This window comes from Tachypleus tridentatus, chromosome 13 (assembly GCF_004210375.1).
Source record: "Tachypleus tridentatus isolate NWPU-2018 chromosome 13, ASM421037v1, whole genome shotgun sequence".
NCBI lineage: Eukaryota > Metazoa > Arthropoda > Merostomata > Xiphosura > Limulidae > Tachypleus > Tachypleus tridentatus.
Window position 1 is genome coordinate 229492504 of NC_134837.1, and position 9807 is coordinate 229502310.

Here is a 9807-nt window from a genome sequence, read left to right on the forward strand (position 1 = left end):
GTGTAACCTAATTCATTTGTCGTAGTTAAAGAAATTTTAAACTTCTAGCACAGGTCTTCATTTATGTGTTATAAAGGTGTGTGTTAAATGCTGAAAACTTGATTTCTAAATTTTCATAGGAAAATAGAGCTTATTGCTCCAACCAAAATCAATTATTTCCTACAGTGTAATACATGCTTTTAAAACAGTTGTTTCTGAATCTTCACAATGTTACAAAATATATCAGTTCTGCATTTTTTATTTTTATTTTATTTGTTACAAGTTTTGTTTTAAATATATATTAAATGTCACTGGTATTTTTAAATATTTCTTAAAATGTTGTCAAAAATCATTTTCATAAGAATGTGCATTCATGATTTCAGAAAAACACAACACATAGGTCAAGAAGTCTTGATTACAAAATGATAAAAATTCTATAATCTGAGAGCTTTTAAAATGTGGACCTTCCTTTTTTGTAGCCAATTGGGAATGTATTGGTCAACAAAAGTGGAGAACTTTTTCAGTAGCCATGTTCATATTAGAAATTATGGGTCAACCAGGATTGTTTGATTTATGTATTTTTGGTAAGAGATAAAATCTACCATGTAAAGTTTGTCTGGGTATCAAATCCTAAAAGGTTTTATTGTTAATTTTATTGTTTTGGAGAAGTTCTTTAAAATTATCAGTTTCAATATTAATAAACCAAGTTCTATAAGATTGTGCAAGAGTTTTTCTTTTTTGAAGAAATTAGTGTCCTGTAGTTGCTGGTTAGCTTCCATGATATTGTCATTTTTATTAAGAATAACCATAGCTCCACCATTGTCTGCTGGCTTTATTATGATGTTGTTCAAGTTAAGATTGTTTAGACCAGTTCTTTCATTTTGGTGAATATTATTATGACATTGCTTGGAATATTTTAAAGTCTGTATTATGCCATTTCCTATTGCTTTTAATATAACTCTCTAAATATAATTCTGTATTTGGTGGAGGTGACCATAAAGACTTCTTTGAAGTTTGGTGTAAGTTGATTTTCAAAAGGGTGGGATTTGCTGTGAAAAAAACGCATGAACCCTTAGTTTTCTAGATCATTCATAAAGGTCAGAGAGAAGTTTGGTTCATTAATATAGCTGTTATTTGGGCAGAAGTTGATAACTTTTCTAAGAAGACTGAGTTCTTATAATGTCTGAAAGATTAACAATATATGATATGTATGAGGTATTCTTCATTACCTGTATGATTTATGAGATCCTGTTATTTTCAACAGATATGAGAAGTCTTATGTGTAGTAGTTAATGAAATGTTGTTAAACATTTTTTAAGCTGTTTATTGTGAGAAAAAGTGATTGTGTTAGTATATAGTAGAGTGCTTGATGCTATGGTAGTTTTATGATAAAGAAGAGGATTTGAAAGACTGCTAGTGTTAGAAACACTTTTTGAATTGGTTTTATTGGTAGGAAGATGATTTTTGATATTTTTTTTTACAATGCATGTATTGGTTTTCATTGTAAATTTGTGGAGTTATTTTACAGGTGATAATAGTGGAAAATTTCTTTATCTAGAATACTGACAGATTGTTGAAATAATGTTTTAATAGTATTCATGAGTTCTGAGGAAGTGTTTTCAAGGATCAGGTGCTTTTTGTTGCAAAAATTACGATCATGTATGTATTTCTATTGTTATCATGTGCTTCTATTGTGATTGGTGGTTTTAATGCAAGAAATTGAGATATGTTTCAGTTTTTTTATGTAATGCATTAGTAATTTGGCATGTTGACAATGTCATTTTCAACTAGTTTTTTTAAGTTTTTGGAAAAGTGGTTTTCTGTTGTAGTTGAGTAATTTTCCACTTAATTCACACTGATTGTTGATGGATATTGGTGTGAAGATGTCATTAAAATCCTGATATAGAGGGTGGGAAAGTTTTAGGGAAGGAAGAAAGAGGTATCTATTTTCTTCAGATGTGTTTTACACATTGATGAATTATAAATAGTGCATTGCTGGTCATTGTTAAAGTTGGTGCTAAGAAATGAAGGACTAGTGTGTTCTAATGAAGATAATTCTATAAGAGACTGATGAACTGGTGAATATTGTAGTGTAGCACATATACTGTTTATGCTAATATTGATTTTCTGGAATTTTAGAGATAAGAGAGTAGAAAGGTTTCTGGGTAAACAAGAATAAACAACAGAACCATAAGAAGAACAAATGTTGCTTACTTATAGAATGTGACATTTTTGGGGAAATGTGATTTGTGATCATAAATCTAGCAGGACCTAAATAAGAACTAAACAGATCACTATGAGAAAGTAAATGTATCTTTGGTTGGGCTGATTCAGTAACAGAGATTGTGTGAGGTATTAGTAGTTTATCAAATGGAGAGAAATGTAGAATTTGTACAGGGAAGGGTAGAAGACTATTAGTAGTAGAAATAGGAAATTATTGGGATAATTCATAAGAAGAAGACAAAAGTGGGAGAATGATACAGGAAACAGAGTACATGAAGATTGAGGCCAGGATATCAGAAAAGTTAAGGTGAAATCCACCTTGAGCAAGAAAATTAGTGAATGGTATTAGATTGTGTGAATAGTGAAAGAAAGTCAAGGGTTAAGTCTACACAGGTATTTGGTTAATTCATTAAAATGTCAGATTTTATTGTTGTGATGTTTTCTGTGTTGTAATCATAGGAAGTGCATCTGTTCACAGGTCTGTAGATAACATTACAGGTAGCCAGTTTAATGTGTGGTTTGGTGCTAATGATATGTGCTTTCAAGTTCTGATAAACAGTCTTCAGCAGTCTTATTGGATTGTTTCAGGCCATTAGTAACAAAGTTACTAATAAAATAAAATTAAAAAAGAATCCTTTTGGTAGTTGATACCCTAAAAAACCTTTCCTAGTAGATTTTCTCTCTTACCAAAAAGTATACAAACCAAACAGTCCTGGCTGACCCATAATTTTTTAACATAAACATGGCTACTGAAAAGCTCTCCATTTTTGTTTATCAACACATAAAATGTATTCCATGTGCCACTCATATTTACATAAAGGATACTACTCACTTTATTAATATCATAAAGGATATTTATACTAATGGACAGCTTCCACCTAATAGCCTTCTTTGCACAATGGATATTTTTTTCTCATTATACTAAATATTACACAAGATGAAGGAATGGAAACTCTAAATTCTTTATCAAACAGTTACTCACTTACTCAAACAGTAACTGATCTTGCCATCTTGGTTTTATCTCTGAACAACTTGGAATTCAATAATGAACATTACCTTCAGGTTAATGGTACTTCACTGGGTACCAAAATGGCTCCAAATTATGCTAGCATTTTTATGGGTCATATTGAAAACCAACTCTTATGAGTAAGCCTGTAAATTCTCATACATGGGAACATTACGTAGACAACACATTTTTCATCTAGACAGCCAGTCTTGAATCACTTAAAGTTTATCTCACATGCAAGCTCCTTAAAAAAACAATAAAGTTGACTTTTGATTACTTGCTTACTCAAATAAACTTTCTTGATGTTACAGTTTTTTTAAAGGATGCAATTTAAAACATTGACTTGTACAAAACAAAACACGTAACTTCACTATAAAAACTTTCACTTTGCTCAAAGTAAGTGAAACATTAGCTACAATCAAGCTCTTAGAATAAATAAAATATGTGCAGATGAAACAAACTAAAGGAAACACCATGTATCTAAAACAAACCATACTACAAAAGGACATGAAGATAATAAAATCAGCAAACAGATTGAAAAAAACTAACAAAACTCAGTGGAAAAACATCCTAAATCATGGCAATACTAAAGTTTCAAATATAATTCCTCTTGTTATTACCTATCAGTTTAAACTCACAAATGTTTCATGAATTCTGAAAAAACATCATCTCCTTCAACAGATATTTCTTGAAACTCCCATTGTCTCCTTCCAAAAATGCAGAACAATATCCTTGTTCACACAAAAAATGAACTGCATCCCACCAAAAATAGTTGTCATCTTTGCAATAAAATTTGTTGTCAGACCTGCAAGTGTATAAGAACTACTAACTCATTTTCTGACAAGCTCAACCAATGAAACACTAAAATATTCAAATTGTAACAGAAAACATTATCTTATACTGTGTAAAAAATGCAATCACCAATATATGTGACATACAGTGAGATAAAAAAAGCTTATTGGATTACTAATCTAAACACTGTTCAACCTTGTGGAATCAGTGATCTCAAATCACTGGCTTCATCTCGGTCATAAAAGTAATTTTTATTCTTTAGTTATTTCTTCCATGTAGTGTGAACCCTAACATTTCTAAAACATACTATTCATTTAAGACAATTTTCTATACTTGTTTGTATAAATTGATTAGCATAACTTGTCTCTTTTAATCAGTCTTCAGGCATCTCCTTTATTTTACTTAAACACTTAAGTATGTTTTTTTATATATACATATGTTTAATTTTTTAGCTAATTATTAAGCAAACTATTCTAACACCTTTTTACATAATGCTCTTGTCACTAGTTATATTATACAGGAAATGAGACATTTCCTGGAAAAGCAGATGACTTTAATGATGTTTTTCAACTCGTTTTATATATATATATATATATTACTCGATGATACCACCATTCCCAGTTTTCTCCTGAAGAACAAAGGTCCACTTTTCATAAGAATCTGCATTTATTTTCATAATATTTATCTTTACTTTAGAAACTATACAAAAGTTACAAAACAAAATATTTTGTTTACCATAAATGAAACTCAGCTAAAAAAATCCAAACTAATACATACTGAAAAACAAAGTTTAGACTTCTTATATGAGACTATTCTCTCAAAGCATACTTTTTGTTATGCTAGATTACTTGTTTTAATATCCACTGACAGTTATAGTATTAACTTTTATGTCAGACTTCCACCTACATTTCAAATTTACTATTGTGATCAAGTACCTTCTTGTGCAAATATTTTATGTTTTAAGAAAATACAATATTTATGTGAAATCTGAGAAATAATATTTATTACACAAATAATTAGTTTTTCATCATTAACCTTATTGTATTTTTTATTTTTTGGTTGGCTTACAGTAGGTTGGACTATGAGTAAACGTGCTGATAATAATAGGTCTTAAAATGAAATTATATAATTTCTTTGACACTGTATTTTGTTTCACTAAGAGGCATAATACACTACATTGAATTTTATATTTGTTGAACTTGTCTGTAAGTTCTAGAGGGTATTCAAGTCTCTCTCATGCAGGTGAAATAAATCAATTAATGTTGCTCTTTATTTTTCACTGTAGTATATAAAGATAAAATACAGAAGATTGAGTTGAAACAAATACATAATGAGTAAACTTTTCACCACATTTTTTAGTTTTTATTGAATGTAGGTACACACAGCCATATTTATGAAATGTATCAATAGTAAACTTTTAAATTTATTGTCGTGGTTACTGGTATCAAATTTCAAGATTTTTACATGAATTAACAGAAGTATAGTCACATTAAGTTAGTTATTTGTTCTTTACTGTAAAGTGCCTTCCATGTGACCTGTTCATTCCCTAACAGTGAAGTCATTGAATTCACTGAGGTAGGTCCTTTGGATTTTTCACTGCTGAATAACCTTCCAACTACTTAGATGAGCATTCAATACAAAAGATGTGTAGACTGCTGCCATTCATGATCTTCTTGAATTTGGTGCATAATATCATGTTTGAACTTAATAAATTCTGCATGGAGCAGCAATAACCTTCTATAGATTGGGTTCTTGGTACTTTTTATTTTCATTACTACCTTCATTCAAGGCTGTGATGCATTATTTGCATATTTTCTTGGTGAATGGGTTATTGCTATAAAACCATTGTATTACAGCACTACTAAAAGTATTTGAGAAAATGCTTTGAAATGAGTTTGTTTAGAAGTCACATGGCTTTTTATGTTTCTTTACAAATTATTCAAATGAGAAAGAAAAAGGTATTTCATTGCTCTCAAATAAGTTACATTTTCTCATGTATTTTAACGTACACTGTACATGATGTGTATTACACTCAGTTTACCTAAAGAACCTCCATTTACTTGTGTTCTATGTATATCTTTTCATGTTTACAGTTTGTTAACTCTTGACACACTAGCTATATGGCACATGAAGAGAAACCCTTTGATTAGACTACCCGTCTCCATTTCTACTTGAAGATGTCTCTCCTTGTTATATTTTAGACTGTTTTGTACTCTATCCCAAGAACAACACAGTAGTGACTTGCTAGATGTCCAGTCCTTTTGCAGTGTCATACCTTATTTTGCATAAGTTTATATGCATAGTACTTTAGATAACATTATTAGATTTTTTGCACATGGTTATTTCATGAGATCTTGCCTGGTTTTGTGTGCCAAAATGATAGGCAATGCTTTAATTCCTGTATTGTCATGTATATATAAATGTTCTGATTCTCATTTTGAAAATTTAAAATTATGTTGTAAAATTAAATTCAAATTTGTATTTATCTCTACCATGTCATTCCTGCTTTTCTTCTTGCACTAAAAACATTAATGTGTTGTGTATTTGACCTTAAAATAAAACAGTAAGCAAAAATGTTAAAATTATAGTGGTAGATAATCACAAGTGCCAATGTTTGCATTCATTGTTATATGAGGGCATATAATAATTGTTTATATGGCAAATCCACTCTGTTTTTGTTTCATTATTTTTTTGTTTACAGAATATGCTTCAGTTGTGTTTAAAGTTTTGTACAGTTTAATATACTGAAATTGCAACTTAGGTTAGCTTACTCTGTGCTCAGTGATTTATGACATCATCAACTGTTAGATATTTGGAACTTTCATATTTCCAACAATACAGTAATGTTTTTGCTATAATTGGTATTAACTCAAAATTAAAACATGTTTTCAATACTTTCCGTTGTTAAAAAATTCATGAACCAGGTTAACTTAACAAAATATCTTTTTTTGACAGAAAACAAAAGTTATTTGATGCTTTTAAATTATTATTAAATGTGTGCATATTTTATATATTTTGGGTTTATGATCTTTTAAATAAGTTCTCTCCATTGAAAATAATATGTTGTATTTTAACTGTGAACCTGCCATGCATCATTAAATTGTCATGTTAAAAACTAAACTTTTTTTTTAGATGGTGAAACAAGTAAGTAATTTTTATGGTTAATTCTGATGCAATAGAACAAAAGAAAAATGTTTTTAAATAATTTGAAGAAAAATTCACTCTTAATGTTATAGCTGTATAAAGAATATGAAATTATTGATGAAAAAGATTTTCGTTCACTTAGTCATAACAATGCAAAAAGTGGTAACTTTATCCTGAATTTTCTGTATTGTTGTAGTTGTTTTTGACAGTGTTTAATATAACACCTGGTAATTCTGTGTACCAGAATTAAAGTTGATGCTCTCTTTCAAGATTAACAAAAACATGAAATTATTTTGTTTTCTATTATGCTTACCTTCAGTATACGATGCTGTAATTACATGTTCTGTTGTTATTTGAATAAATTTGTAGCTATGAAAATATAGAACGTTCTGTTCATGTTGTATGTTCTTGTAGTAATTTTACTGTTTGAAGAATTATAAATATTTTTTCAAATTTACAAATCTTATAGAAAATATGATAAGTGTATTAATTCCTGATGTGTCATTTTCCACATTGTAGGGTATTGTGAGTACATATCTCAACAATGAGAATTGAAAGTTAAGTAACCACATGTACATTAGATTAAATTTTAGGTGTGTAATTAAAAAAAAGATGGAAAGTGATGCATTGAATTTGTGGAAATTGTATTCAAGAACTTCAAAGAACCAAGGAAAACTAAGTAAAAATTTGTGCATTTGCATTTACCAAAATGAATTTTATAATTTAAAAAAATTAATATTATAAATGGAGAAATACTTTGTAAAGATAACATCAGTTTCAATTAAAGTGGTCACTCTGTAATGAGAAAGATGGACATCTAAAAATAAATTTATATATTGATTGTTTATTGTAAGATTCACAAGCTAATTGTAACAATAAATGTATGTAATCACATGTAACAAATCATAAATGAAAATATAAACAAATTGTCTATTTAAACAAATTTAAAAAGCTACTCAAATACAGATAATCCTCTCAAAAGGAAAATTATAATTTTTAAATAATCTAAATAGGTAAAATATAATGCTTATTAGCAAAGGAGAAATCATATTGTGCTGTTTTATCTAAAAAATGTTTAATTAGTAAAAACAACAAAAGAAAAATGTTTTTATTATACTAACCAATTCTTTCATGAATAAATTTACTTTTAAGACAATGACATTTTTAGTAAAAGTGATCAGGTGAATTATTAATCAAGAATTAATTAAAATGATTAGAACTGAATATTGTTATTTACATAAAATTTGTTTCAAACATCAACCAGTACTGTGTATGAAGTAAAGAAGTGAACTAAAATTAAGATAATTTAAAAAATAATTTATTTGCTGAGATATTTTACTTTAAAAAGAGAGGGAGTATATATGTCATAGTAATAAACTATATGTAATTAGAATAATAATAATAATAAGCAAATAAATTATTTCTTAACTTATAAATCAGTTAATTACCATTTTCAGTTCCTTCTACAACACAACTCGTACTTATCTAGTTATTGCATCAGTGACCTTTGTAACACGTTTGGAATAGATCAGGCTACCATTAGTTAATGATATCCAGGCTTTTTACAACACCTGCTATACATCTGGTTACCATTAATTAGCATTATCTTCACATTTTTTCTTCAAAATTAAATTTTCTTTGCATGATTAAAATAATCAAAAGAGCAAGTAAACATCATCAGAATAATCAGGTTATAGTTAAACAATTAATTACATGTTAGTCAAGAGTTGTTCCAAAAGAAATTTTCTGTTGAATGAGTTAGTTAGTTAAAAGGGTAAAGTAATGGGCTAACAGAAGAAAAGGTTCATCTGTACATTTTATTATTTCATTCAATCATGTACTTTCTTAGTAAAACTCTAGCAACCAGCATGACATCCTTTTCATTTGTATTGTATAAATATTTAGTGTTAAGTATTTTTGTAAAATTGCCATTTTGTGATATCATTTGACCAACTATATGTTTATTACAGTTTGAGTTAGTCACCATATTAATAATATTGTAATTTTCAATATTTATTGCATCTGGTATAAAATTTTATGGCATATGTTTTTAAAAAAAATTGTGGATACATAATATGATAATTTTAGGCTTATTACTTGATGTCAACATCATGTGACATTTTAATAAAACTATGTACACTCCTCAAAACAGTTGAAAGGATTTTTAAAATTAACTTGCTAATTAATCTCAATAACATCTCATAAGCTTTAACAAGCTTATAATACATTAATCTGATAAGGAATAAATAGTGTTACAAACTAATATTAAAACCACAGTTCATATTAAGTAAATCAGACATCTGATGATTTTTCATTTGGTCTAAGTGTAAATCATCGGTCATTAAGCTTATACTTATAAGTGAACATTTATTTGATAGAGATAGCTTCACAATTTTACAGTTCATGACATTTGATTCAATACATAATATAGTAACCACGACCATGCTGGTCATTCTGTGCATGAATTTTTTTGTGCTGAAAATCAGCATTCAAAATGTTCTGTGGAGTTCTTGTCTACTCTCCTGAAAGAGCTCTTATTTGGGCATTTTTAGAGTGTAGTCACATGAGAGAATGTAACATAAAGTATTGGAAGAAATAATTTTGAAAATTGGGTGGGAGTATGTATGATTTTCTCCAAGAGTGACAAGATAGGTTCCACATAA

General features: G+C 28.5%; 1 protein-coding gene across 2 annotated transcripts in view; it reads left to right on the forward strand.

The window, feature by feature from the left end:
- The window catches only part of LOC143241077 (ras-related protein Rab-39B-like), a 50973-nt gene extending 43451 nt beyond the window's left edge, over positions 1 to 7522 (forward strand). Inside the window, exon 4 of one of the 2 annotated variants that reach the window (XM_076484586.1) lies at positions 6117 to 7522. The gene's annotated coding sequence lies outside the window, so the exon portion shown is untranslated. Of the gene's footprint in view, positions 1 to 6093 lie in introns of both variants that reach the window. The other variant, XM_076484585.1, reaches the window with a different exon arrangement.
- Positions 7523 to 9807: the final 2285 nt, after the last annotated feature.